This window comes from Podarcis erhardii (genome assembly GCF_964252035.2).
Source record: "Podarcis erhardii genome assembly, chromosome: 15".
Lineage (NCBI taxonomy): Eukaryota > Metazoa > Chordata > Lepidosauria > Squamata > Lacertidae > Podarcis > Podarcis erhardii.
The window spans coordinates 2,007,425-2,021,336 of record NC_138505.1 but is presented as its reverse complement, the minus strand read 5'-3'; the positions used below and the strand labels follow the sequence as shown (position 1 = coordinate 2,021,336).

At 44.7% G+C, this 13,912-nt stretch overlaps 1 protein-coding gene and 1 long non-coding RNA gene across 2 annotated transcripts in view; one reads left to right on the top strand and one right to left on the bottom strand.

Moving 5' to 3' along the window:
* LOC309329961 (T-lymphocyte surface antigen Ly-9-like) overlaps positions 1 to 13,912 on the top strand; it is a 319,160-nt gene that overhangs the window by 111,420 nt on the left and 193,828 nt on the right. The window lies entirely within an intron of this gene.
* LOC309330124 overlaps positions 1 to 13,912 on the bottom strand; it is a 36,850-nt gene that overhangs the window by 9,220 nt on the left and 13,718 nt on the right. Inside the window, exon 2 of the long non-coding RNA XR_014151288.1 lies at positions 2,597 to 2,699. This is a non-coding gene — a long non-coding RNA (uncharacterized lncRNA). The remainder of the gene's footprint in view (positions 1 to 2,596; positions 2,700 to 13,912) is intronic.

Genomic DNA, 13,912 nt, shown 5'->3' with positions numbered 1-13,912 from the left:
GTGTCCCAAGCGGAGGTCCTGTGCTCTCCTCGCTGGTCCCGCTGGAAGAGTCCTGGAGCCTTCCCTCCGAAGCTCCCTCAGCCTCCTCTTTCTCTCTGGCGTCACGTCTATTTCCTTCCCCAACGGAAGCTCCCCCTCTCTCCTTGCTGGTTCCCTCTCCAGCGTCATTGGGGAGCCTTACCTTCACCCTTGGCTCCGATGGTAGTTCCCTGACACTTACCAATGAAGTGAAGGGAAGTCCGAGGCTCGGCGGAGCCCAAAATAACTGTGTACTATATATATGATTCTTGTAACAGCTATGTTATACGCAACTTATGTAATCTGGACTGTATATATGTATAATCGATGGAAAACCAATAAAAATTTATATGGAAAAAAAAATTACTGCATGCAATGCGCTAAAAGAAAATGTGATGAAAATGATGTATAGATGGTATATTACACCTGTCAAGTTAGCGAAAATGTATAAAGTCAGTAATAAATGTTGGAAATGTAAAGAAAAAGAGGGAACATTTTATCACATGTGGTGGGAATGTAAAAAGGTGAAATGCTTCTGGGAGATGATATATAATGAGATGAAAAAAATGTTGAAATATACATTTATAAAGAAACCAGAAGTATTTTTACTTGCCATTGTTGGGAGTGATATAAATATAAAGGAATGTAAGGTCTTTTTATATGCAATAAAAGCAGCAAGAATATTATTGGCCCAAAAATGGAAGCAAGAAGAATTACCGACGATTGAAGAAAGGAGGATGAAGTTAATGGACTATGCAGAACTAGATTAACTAACAGGAAGGATTTGAAACCAACAGGACCAGAAATTCACAAAAGACTGGAGTAAATTTACGGACTATTTGAAAAGTATTTGTGAAGATCAGATGACGCTTGTAGGTTTGCAAGAAGTTTTGTGAGGAGTATTATTGGAAGTATTGCAAAAATGGAGAAGGGGGAGGATGATTTGTTAAGAGATGTAAAGGCAATATAAAGTTAAGAAATGCATAAGAAGTGGTTAAAACGGTGGATCATCAGAGGTGCTGATGGAAGTCCAAAAAGATTGTTTAAGTGATAAGTTTTGTGGCACATTTTATAATTTATTTGTTAAAATCAATAATTTTTTTTTAAAAAAAAGTATTGCAAAACAGATTAATCCAATCCAGACTTTTAAAAACAACCCCCAAAACAGCAATTTAGCATGAATTTTACTATCTGGCGAGACCATTGATGCATAAAGCAATAAAGCAATAAACACTTCAGTCCCACAATCATTCAATCAATCAGTAGCTGAACTGCGTTCCACACAGTCACAAAAACAAAACAAGAAGAGCATGCACATCAGGGGGTGTGGTGCTCTGCCTGCAAGGGCGTGGCGCTCATTCTGGGGGCAAGGCGTGCAGCCTGTGGAGATGTGGCACCCAGCACACCCAGGGGTGCGCACAGAGCGTGTCCGGAGTGGCCGCTGCGATGGCACGCTACCGGAATAGTGGTGCCGGGAGCGGTCCACTCCCTCCGCACTCCCGTTCCTCCGCCAGTGCTTGTTGTTCCAACCGGTCCAGCAAAAGCAACTTTTCCGCCACAGTGTGCAGCACTGGTCGGCACTGAGATGTTCTCACTGAAGCCTTAAATATTATCCGGGAGTGCTGAGAACCCATCATCACCTGTGGTTGGGGTCACCTCCCCATGCCCTTGTCTATGCTTATGTCCTTGAAGGTCATAACATAGGTCATAGCAAATGTCAGGCTGCAAAGAAGGACACTGACAAACTGTTACAGATAGGTAGCCGTGTTGGTCTGCCATAGTCAAAACAAAAAATTCCTTCCAGTAGCACCTTAAAGACCAACTAAGTTAGTTCTAGGTATGAGCTTTCGTGTGCATGCACACTTCTTCAGATACACTGACAAACTGGAACGTGTCCAGAGGAGGGCAACCAAAATGCTCAAAGGCCTGGAAACGATGCTTTATGAGGAACGGCTAAGGGAGCTGGGCATGTTTAGCCTGGAGAAGAGGAGGTTAAGGGGTGATATGATAGCCATGTTCCAATATATAAAAGGATGTCACATAGAGGAGGGAGAAAGGTTGTTTTCTGCTGCTCCAGAGAAGCGGACACGGAGCAATGGTTCCAAACTACAAGAAAGAAGATTCCACCTAAACATTAGGAAGAACTTCCTGACAGTAAGAGCAGAGGCTTGACAACCATATGTCAGGAGTGCTCTGATGGTGTTTCCTGCTTGGCAGGGGGTTGGACTCGATGGCCCTTGTGGTCTCTTCCAACTCTAGGATTCTATTCTATGATTCTATGAAAGGGATGGGGCAGCCTTAATATTCCCATGCTGCTCTGCTGTCTTATGACTCACATGGATCTGAGGATACATGACCCCACGCCTTCACTCCTTTTGTCATGTGGCCTTTCTATAATAAGCGCTGATTCCAGCAAGCTGTGATTAACTCTTAGAGAGCGCTAATTGACAGAGCGGCATTATTTACGGCAAAATCTAGGTCTCTGCCTAGATGCAGCTTTGAGGGCATCAAAAGGGGAAATTTTCAGGGCATCGTGCCTAACTCCTCATAATACAATAGTATTCTGGATATTCCCTACCTTAATTTTTTGATGAATTAAAGTATCTCTGCATAGATCCAGTCGTATGCTTAAAACTGTGATAGATTTTGCCAGTGTTCCAGAAGCAGTGTGACCTCCATGGCTAGATAATATTTTTTTAAAAAAGAAAAGCTTATTTAAAAAATGCAAAACCTCTTCTACATAACAACGTATAATCTAGAAGTGTTATGCTTGCATAGATGGTATCGCTTATCCCCGAAATTCAAACCCAGTCCCTTGGAAAGGCAAGGGGGGGGGACCCCGATGGTTAAAGTGTTCATAAAAAGAATTAATTACTGTTTCATCTTCATTCAGATCGGGTGCAACCGTCGAATCGAGAGTCACAGATCATTCCCGTTTGGGGGGAAATGACCTGTGAAGCAATTACTGCATTTTGTTGTTGTTGCTGTTTTCCAAACGAGTCTGTTATTAAATCTGGGGTTATATAATTGCAAGAACAAATTAGGGGCATAACCCAAGATCGCTTGACATGTGCAACCACTAATGAATGCTTGCAAGGAGCGCTGAAATTCTTTGCAACAAAAGAACCTCATGAAATGCCCTCCACAACAATGGTATCATGATGATTTCTTTCTAACCGATGCACTCTCACAGGGGGCGGGAATCGCCAGAATAGTATCACTCAGGTGACCTAAAAGTAAATCCCATTATACTCAATGGGTTGTCTTCAGAGTTACTACTATTTAGAGCAAATCCACTGAAATTCATGGGCATGAGTAACGCAAGTCTGTTAATTATAGTGGGTCTACTCTGTGCAGGACTACTTTTGGATAGAACCCACCAACATTTCTGCATAGACCATTATTGAACTGTGCTGTTAGACACCCCCCTCTTGTTTCTTTTAAAAGACTAATATAGTGGTACCTCGGGTTAAGAACTTAATTCGTTCCGGAGGTCCGTTCTTAACCTGAAACTGTTCTTAACCTGAAGCACCACTTTAGCTAATGGGGCCTCCTGCTGCTGCCGCGCTGCCGGAGCACAATTTCGGTTCTCATCCTGAGGCAAAGTTCTTAACCTGAAGCACTATTTCAGGGTTAGCGGAGTGTGTAACCTGAAGCATATGTAGCATGAAGCATATGTAACAATGATTCTCAAAATAACTCGCTCTGGATATGCCCCGTCAAACTCCTTTCTTACATTTGTGTGCTTCTTGGGTAAAAGACACTGCAGGTTTGAAAGAGCTGCAATGCAATGTTGCAGCATAAACTGCTCTTGCTCAGGGGGCCAGCCAGCCAGCCAGCCAAGACTTTTCCAGTGGCATGGCAGCATCTTTGGAACTCCCTGCCTATTGATAGCAAGCAGCCACCTCCACTGTACTCTTTTGGGCAGCTGCTAAAAACATTTGTTCGCTTTGACAAAGTTACTCAGCTGTTTAAAAAGTTGGTGCAAGTTTCGTTCTGTTTTTAGTCTGTTGTTATGTCAACTTTTCAAAAGTCTTAAATTACTGTCGTTAATTTTTATGGGTGAGGATTTTATTGCTCTATCTTTTTGGTAAACAGCTTTGAGGTTTTTTTTTAAAAAAAATCAACTGGTGTATAAAATTTTCTGAATTTAAATAAATAAATAATCCACATGGATCCACATGGTCCAGTTTTTCAGCCTTCAGACTTTTTTCTCCCTTCCCTTTAACACTTTAAATACTGTTTTTATTTATTTTCATGGTACAGAAAATAAATTTTGAGAAAGCAGTTGTTGCAACAGTAAACACCAAATAACTTGTCTCGATAAAATTACAGAAATGTTATCATGCCATGCGTTAAAGCTTCATTTGATTAGTTGAAGAGATCATGTCACATTTCCCCATGAGTGCTGGGTGGTTTCCTGCCACTGTCTGAACAATTTGTGTATTCAATAATACCTTTGCCATGCATTATAAAAGGAATATAGATTGTGTTTGCTCTTTGCTGCTCTCACCTGGCATGTTCATTTCTCAGCCAATGCTGAAGAATCAATACAGTGGTGCCTCGCAAGATGAAATTAATTCGTTCCACGAGTCTCTTCGTCTTGCGGTTTTTTCGTCTTGCGAAGCACGGCTATTAGTGGCTTAGCGGCTTAGAAAAAGGGGGGGGGGAGGAAAAAACCTTGCAAGAACTCGCAAGACGTTTTCATCTTGCGAAGCAAGCCCATAGGGAAATTCGTCTTGCGAAGCACCTCAAAAACGGAAAACTCTTTCGTCTAGCGAGTTTTTCGTCTTGCGAGGCATTCGTCTTGCGGGGCACCACTGTACTTAGCCAAACAGTGTTTTTTCAACATCTGGCTAGCTCCATACAGACAGCACTCAATAGAAAGGTTAAGAGGTCATCTTTAGGGTAATCCTGAGCAGACAGGATCCTAAGCCCAAGTAGGGTCCAGAGTTCATCTCTCCATTCCACTATGACCCTCCTTGAGTCGCTCAGCACCAATTTACCAACTGCACTGGCTCCCGGTGGAGTACAGGGTCAGGTTTAAGGTGCTGATTTTGACCTTTAAAGCCCTACGTTGCCTAGGACCCATGTACTACGGACCGCCTCTCCAGGTATGCCCCACAGAGGACCTTAAGGTCCACAAATGACAACACTTTGGAGATCCCAGGTCACAAGATAGTTTGGTCTCAATTAAGGCCAGGGCTTTTTCAGTACTGGCCCCGACTTGATGGAATGCTCTGTCCCAAGAGACCAGGGCCCTGTGGGACTTGACATCTTTCTGCAGGGCCTGCAAGACAGAGCTGTTCCGCCTGGCCTTTGGTTTGGACTCAGTCTGACCCTTATGTTTCCCTCCCCTTATGGTTTTGATCTATGGGCTGCTTTTAAAATGAGGCTGCATTTTAAATTGCATTTTAACCTGTATTTTAAATTGGGTTTTCCCCTCTCTATTATGTTTTTACTGTAATTTTACTGGTGTTAGCCACCCTGAGCCCATAGCTGTCAACTTTTCCCTTTTTAAAGGGATATTCCCTTATTCCGAATAGGATTCCTCGCAAGAAAAGGGAAAAGTTGACAGCTATGCCTGAGCCCGGCACTGGCCGGGGAGGGTGGGGTATAAATAAAATTTATTATTACTATTATTATTATTATTATTCCCCCAGCTCCTCCCATTCCTCTTCAAGATTTGACCATCCCCTTTCTGACCACACAATGGGGCTCAGGATGACACTGTCAGCAAACTGATGACATCTATTTGCATCTTCATTCGGTGGTGGTGCTGGGAAGCTGGGAAGCAGACAATAGGCTTCCAGATCTCTCCACAAACAGTCATTAGTGTTTTATATGCTTGAAATATGTTGCTGTTGTTATTATTATTATTATTGCCTCTATGGCTTGACACCCAATCTTAATGGGCTCTGATGTTATTTTGGTATAATAGCCTCGCAAGAGGTCATCAACCACAGCGGAATGTGTCACAAGTCTCCCCAGTTTACGTCGTGATGGGTTGGAGGTTGTGGGAAGCTGGAAGGTGGACTTCTTCTGCTCTAGTTTTCCTGATTTATCAGTGACAGACCTAGATGGCTAGTAAAAATTGCTAATTTTTTGTGGCAGTTGGGAGGTCCATTTTTTTAAAAAAAACCCAAACCAAAAGGTATCAAAATGTCAACTCCATGTCCGTCCCAAGTCCATTCCTGTGTGTTGTCTGAACATTAATCCTTCATTTGTGGGGAGAGGGACACCTAGCCTCCAGCACGTATTCATGTCAATGAATGCCCATTGCCACCAAGAACAGGCTCCAGACAATTTCAGGGGTCAGCAAACTTTTTCAGCAGGGGGCCGGTCCACCGTCCCTCGGACCTTGTGGGGGGCCGGACTATATTTTGGAACAAAACAATGAACGAATTCCTACTCCCCACAAATAACCCAGAGATGCATTTTAAATCAAAGGACACATTCTACTCATGTAAAAACACGCTGATTCCTTGGCTGTCCGTGGGCCGGATTGAGAAGGCGATTGGGCTGAATCCAGCCCCCGGGACTTAGTTTGCCTACCCATGATTTAGACGTTGCTGCAGGTGAGCTTCATGCTATCTTCACCTGTAGATGACATGTTGCTCAGTATCGATAGTATCCAGTCATGAGAATTGGATTGCACAGCTGACAAGGATAATATATTTAAAACATGGATAGGCAACCTAAGGCCCGGGGGCCAGATCCAGCCCAATCACCTTCTGAATCCGGCCCACAGATGGTCGGGAATCAGTGTGTTTTTACATGAGTAGAATGTGTGCTTTTATTTAAAATGCATCTCTGGGTTATTTGTGGGGCATAGGAATTCGTTCATTTCTTTCCTTCCAAAATGTAGTCTGGCCCCCCGCAAGGTCGGAGGGACGGTGGACCAGCCCCCTGCTGAAAAAGTTTGCTGACCCCTGATTTAAAACGAAATGAGAATGGAGGTCTTGTATGTGTTTAGCTTCTACAGTGGTACCTCGGGATGCGAACAGAATCCGTTCCGGAGCCCCGTTCACATCCCGAATGGAATGCAAGTTGCGACGGTGGGTCTGCACGTGTGCAGGTCGTGTTTCGCCGCTTCCGTGCATGCGCTGACATCATTTTGAGCATCTGCGCATGCGCGAGCGGCGAAACACGGAAGTAACGCGCTCCATTACTTCAGGGTTGCCGCGGAGCGCAACTCAAACGTGCTCAACCTGATGCACATTCAACTTGAGGTATGACTGTATATGCTTTGGAGTTCATACCTTCCAACATTTCTCCAATGAAAACAGGGACGTCCTAAGGAAAAGCGGGGCATTCTGGGATCAAATCAGAAACCAGGATGGCTTCTGTAGATCTAGGACTGTCCCTGGAAAATAGGGACACTGGGAGATTCTTGGAGTCTCTGGTTTTGTTAACACTTCTCTCCCACCTCCACTCTCCTCCACTGGAACACAATTGTTTTCAATTCAAACCACTCTGAGGTGACGGTTTGGTTGTTAGTTAGGTTTTTTTACAGTTACGCAGTATATAATTTTAGCAACCAAGGGGGTGCAAAGGAAAAAGGCTTGGCAAGGGTTGGGGCTGAGATGTGAATACATTTCTAAGCTTCATACCCCATGAGGACTGGAACCTTGTCCTGAAATGAAACAAAAATGGGGAACCTCTTGCTAGCCCACCGCACATTCCTAGCTCTGTGCGCATATGCTTCTCAAATCTGCTAATTCGCAAGCCAGTTGGTTCTTTCTGCTGGGTTTATGGCTTGGTGATGTTTCTTTTAAATCATTACTGATGTTTTGGCCTTTGCAGTTTGAAACATCACAAAAGCAGCATTTGAACAACTTCAGCAGGAGTTTTAAATCTGATGGAAAACCTAGGATAGAATAAATAACATTAAAGCCAAAATATGGTATAATATGGCAGTGAATAATGGATGAGAAGTAGAAGTAAGGAGTAGATGTGAAGTCAGCTATATAGGAAAAAGTCATTTTTATGTTAAATGCATTGTGAGTAATATTTAATGTATTGGTGTTGTTGTTGTTTATTTTTCTTTTCTTCTTCTTTTTAGTTTTTAGGAGGTGACGGATATTTGTGTATCTTCATATTTTCTTTTTTTATGTGGTGTATTTTTGTTGTTGTTGTTGTTTAGTCGTTTAGTTGTGTCCGACTCTTCGTGACCCCCTGGACCAGAGCACGCCAGGCCCTCCTGTCTTCCACTGCCTCCCGCAGTTTGGTCAAACTCATGCTGGTAGCTTCAAGAACACTGTCCCACCATCTCGTCCTCTGTCGTCCCCTTCTCCTTGCACCCTCCATCTTTCCCAACATCAGGGTCTTTTCCAGGGAGTCTTCTCTTCTCATGAGGTGGCCAAAGTCTTGGAGCCTCAGCTTCAGGATCTGTCCTTCCAGTGAGCACTCAGGGCTGATTTCCTTCAGAATGGAGAGGTTTGATCTTCTTGCAGTCCATGGGACTCTCAAGAGTCTCCTTCAGCACCAGAATTCAAAAGCATCAATTCTTCGGTGATCAGCCTTCTTGATGGTCCAGTTCTCACTTCCATACATCACTAATGTGGTGTATTAAAATGAAATAAAAACTTTATAAAAGAAAGAAAAGAAACACCACAAAATCAGAACACACACACACACACAAACAAACACACACATGTGGCATCTGCCTAGACTTCAGCGTCTTGAGCATATTTTTTCTACATTTGGATGCTAAGCACATGCCTTTGCCATGTTTTCATTGTCCCTCAGTGGTGGACCATTTGGGCAGGCGCTTCGGAAGCAAACCAGTCCAACTGCCTGCACTCCCGGTTTGAGTCCGATGGAAACAGTTGATTAAATGGGAAGGAATGAGGCCCATAAATTTATGGAGCAACCGGAACCATTGGGAACGGACGAGGATGTCCTCATTTTTATTTTTATTTTTAACTCTGGTGTTCCTAAACAGGAGCGCTGTTCCCATACAGCAATTTGAGCCGTGATGCATGTGTGAGTTAAGTATGAGTTAGCTGCTAACAGGTGTCATGCCACGCACATTCCTACCCATGAGGTGGCTCGGGAAACGGGTATAAAAGCCCTCAACTCTCGGGGTTCCTCCAAACACTCTTCTGGACTTCAGCTCCTCAGAGATCAAGGTAACGTAGTTCTGCTTGGAAACATTCTGAATCTGGATCTGTGCTGTTAGAATTGCAGTTTTAAGAATGTGTTCGCTAGGAGAAAAATAGTTCTAGGAGAAGGGGCATAGCTCATAGAGCAGCTTGGGCAGCCCAACCAGATGAGTGGAGTATAAATAATACTGTTCTTATTCTTATTCTTAACAGAGTACCTTCACTGTTAGAGACAATATGCTTCTGAATACCAGTAGCAGGAAACTGTAGGGAGTCTTGCTTGCAGTTTTCTCACTGGTTGTCCACTGTGAGGACACAATGCTGAACTAAATGGGGCCCCTTTGGCCTAATCCAACTAGCTCTTCTCATGTTCTTATGCATAAGGCTCCAGGTTCAACTCCCAGTATGAGGACTAGAATCTTACTCTTAGGGGATGGGACGTGGTGTGCGCTTTTTCATGCAGAAGGCATCCCCAGTAGGGCTGGGAAACCCCCCTATCTGAAGCTCTGGAGAACCACCATCAGCTGGCATAGACAACGCTGAGCTGGATGGACCAAAGTTCTGACTCAGTCTAAGATCTTATGTCAAAGGCTGGGGATAAACAATTAGTGAGCACCATGTGTTCATTTCATTACTTCAGGAACTAATGATGGCCACCAACGTGGATGGCTTGAGAAGGGGATTCTGCATATCAGTGGGAAATAAGGCTATCAGGGGCTATTAGCCATGGTGGCTATGTTCTGCCTTCACCATCAGAAGTAGTGTTTCACGACTCACAAGAGGGAAGGGTGCTGTTGTGCTGAGACTCTGCTTGTGGGCTCCCCGCTGGAACCAGGTTGTCCCTTGTGAGAGCACGATGCTGAACTAGACAAGGCCCTTTTCATGTCCTGCTGGTGGAGGTTTTAGGCTTTGTGGGTGTTTACTTGGCTTCTCAAGCCATGCCTTGTTTAGCTTTTGCTCCCAGCCTGCCCTGCTTATAAAGCAGAACTAATGACAAGGCATCTCTGGGATTTATAGCCATGCACATCAAGATGAAAGCACAAAAACTGGTTCCTTAAATGTCAGCCTGAGTGTTTGTGGAGTGGGTAGGAGGTTGGGGTAAGAACTTCCTCTTTGGGATGAGAGGGAACTCAATTGGTTGATGATAATTTGAGGACAGAGATCCTCTCATCGGGTGTGATTGGCAGAATGGGGGCCTCTTGATAGTTCCTCCACCCCAGAGGTTCAGAGGGTGGCAGCCCAGGAGAGGGCTTTTTCTGAGGTGGCCCCTAAGCTGTGGAACTCCCACACCACAGAGAAATCTTCATGAAACAACTTTTGCAGAACGCTGAAGATGTGCCTCTTTACCCTGGCTCGTGACACTCGAGGTGCACATTTTTAGGACAGACCTTATTTTTGTTTTGCTGAAAATCATTTCTAATATTATGTTTTAATGTTGTAAACTGCTCTGGGATCTGAATGTGGAGGGCAGATAAATCATCATAATCACCATGGATTTTCTAGAAAGGGTCAGGAGCTTTCCATAGGTTCCTTTTAAGCAGATAGCCACTTCCATGAGGGCTAGAAGCATTATTTATCAGTTTGGTGGCCGAGATGCTTTAACGATCTCTGAACTTTTTATGTGCTCCTGTCAGAAGGCTCACAAAACCCAAACCCTGTGCCTTAGACACCCATAACCACTGGGACCTGGAAGGCCGCAATCTCATTCTCCCCTTCGGCCTGAGGTTCCCCACTGTGGTGTTTGCACGTTCGTTGGAAAATGTCTGTACAGGGGGAGAGAAAGGGTTAATGTGTAGACCAATAGGAAAGCCGGAGGCGGAGCCTACCTGTTTATAAAAAGGCTTAGCCTGAGGTTTGGGTAGTGGGTAGCTGGTTGGTTTTAGTGGGTTGGGAAAGGCAGTTGGGAAAGCAGTTGGCAGGCAGCTGGAATTAGAGAGACAGTTAGTTCAGTTACTTCTTGTTTGAGGGGAGGTAGAAGAGTTAGAGACAGGATAAAAATAAGGCTAAGAAGGTAAAGAGTAACAACGTTTGGAATGCAGTTAAAGTTCATTTGTGTCTGCAATAAACTACACTCTTCTTCATTAACTTAAGAACATGACTGAGACTAAATGGTTTATCTGGAGGACCTGGTTGGTGGCAGCGGATTAGTGGTGTACAGGTCAATAGTCCGTGAGACGACTGGGGGCTCAGTACGAACGCCACATCCACCCTTTATTGAGACCCTGCATTGACCCAGGAGGTTTGGGCTACTTGGCCTTTGAAATCCCTTGCGATGCCACAATTCTAATCAGGCTCCTTTTGCTTCCCAGTACTTAGCTTTCCAAATCCACCACCACTACCCGCACGATGACTTGTGGCTACGGAAACTGCTGCAGCCCCTGTGGCTCCGGAGGATGGGGCTATGGAGGCTACGGCGGCAACTGCGGTGGTAACAGATGTTGCGGCGGCTATGGAGGCTATGGAAGCTACGGAGGTTATGGCGGCAACTGCTGCGGCAACAGATGTGGCGGCTACGGAGGTTACGGAGGTTACGGCGGCTATGGCAGCAACTGCTGTGGTAACAGATGTGGCGGCTACGGAGGCTACGGAAGCTACGGAGGCTACGGAGGTTATGGTGGCAACTGCTGCAGCAGCAGATGTTGTGGCGGCTGGGGATGGTAATTCTCCCTCACCTACACAAGAAGCATCTGAGTAAAGAACTTGCCTCCAACACTAGCCCTACTCAGAGTAAGCCCAATGAAGTGAACGGACATGGCCAACTTCGGCTCATTCATGCCAGTGGGTCTACTATGAGCAGGACTTGGTTGGATACAACACAAGGTTTTCCTCCAAGCTGAGTTTCCTGGAAGGTCCCTGAATAGGGTCCTCAAGGGTCTCAGTCTCCAGCTCAGATGCCTGCCTTTCCCCTGCTGTTCCTCACTGTTGCTTCCTCATCACTCCACCCTGTATGGTTTGGTCTTCTCCACAAGAGGACATCCATCCCCTTCCTCATCCCCTTTGTACCTTCCTTCCTACCTGTTCCAAATTAAATACCATACTGCATCAGAACCAATGTCTACTGAGTTTTCATTTCCATTCTGTTTTCCTTTGAATCTAGCTGAAATTCCCAATTTTCAGCAGTTGGGTTTCATGGAATTCTATTTAGAATTGATCCAGAGCAGATTCCAGTGTGTAGTTAACAGAGTAATAACTTAAACATATTGCAGGATTCCGCCCAAAATAGACCAGAGGCAATTATTATTCCATCCAGCAGAGCTTTACTGCGACTGAAGGCAAATGAGCATATTGATCACAAATCCATATACATTCAGGATTGGCACTGTCCACAAGAAATCCAGCTGCAGCAGACTTCACTTATACTTACAATAAGTTATAATAAGTCTAAACCTTAACAATAAGCACACTATGTACAGAACACCACAATAGAAGGAAAAGAGATAGAAAGAGAAGGTGAAACCCAGGCTCCTTCTAACCCTACTTTTATAGTCAGCATGACCTTGACAGAAAGAGATAATGTAGCAAACCAGCATTGGCTGAAAGAAAGAACTCCACGCCGCTATGGAGAAACTCAGAAAGTTGATTGTCAAGTACGGTACTTGCTAGTAAGTTGACTCAGAGGAATCATTTCCAAAGTCTGAGCCCTGAACTCAGGGCTCAGCAAATATTTCTAGGACTTTTTACGTCACAACATGTAAGAGAACATTCAGCAAATTAGAATCTAACAGCACCCTTCTTTACCTGGATAAAAACGATAAGGCACATGTCGAATACCGTTATCTCCTTTTATGGCTCATCCTGTACCGTGGTGACTATGCTATGAAGGAACCATCATGGCCAGCGTTCAAGCTTGATGAGTGTTGCAGTGCAGAAACATCTGCAGGGCGCCAGATTCCCTTCTCTTCTGCTCTGACAGGCAGCGGTTGCATTGGGTTTTTAGGCAGGGATTGAACCTGGGAATCATAGAATTGTAGAGTTGGAAGGTTCCCCAAGGTTCATCTAGTCCAGCCTTTCTCAACCTGTGGGTCCCCAGATGTTGTTGAACTACAACTCCCATCACTCCTAGCTCGCAAGGCCAGAGCTCAGGGATGATGGGAGTTGTAGTCTAACAACATCTGGGGACCCACAGGTTGAGAACCACTGATCTATCCAACCCCCTGCAATGCAGGAATCTCAGCTAAAGCCTCCATGACAGATGGCCATCCAACCTCTGCTTAAAACCCTCCAAGGAGGGAGAGTCCACCACCTTCCGCTGTCAAAGTTCTTCCTGATGTTTACTCAGAATCTCCTTTCTTGCAACATGAAGCCATTGCCCCTTAAGTCCTACACTCCAGAGCTGTTCCCTCTTCCATGTGACAGCCTTTGAGATATTTCATAGAATCATAGAATGATAGAATCATAGAGTTGGAAGAGACCACAAGGGCCATCGAGTCCAACCCCCTGCCAAGCAGGAAACACCATCAGAGCACTCCTGACATATGGTTGTCAAGCCTCTGCTTAAATACCTCCAAAGAAGGAGACTCCACCACACTCATTGGCAGCAAATTCCACTGTCCAACAGCTCTTACTGTCAGGAAGTTCTTCCTAATGTTTAGGTGGAACCTTCTTTCTTGTAGTTTGGAACCATTGCTCTGTGTCCGCTGCTCTGGAGCAGCAGAAAACAACCTTTCTCCCTCCTCTCTGTGACATCCTTTTATATATTTGAACATGGCTATCATATCACCCCTTAACCTCCTCTTCTCCAGGCTAAACATGCCCAGCTCCCTTAGCCGTTCCTCATCAGGCATCGT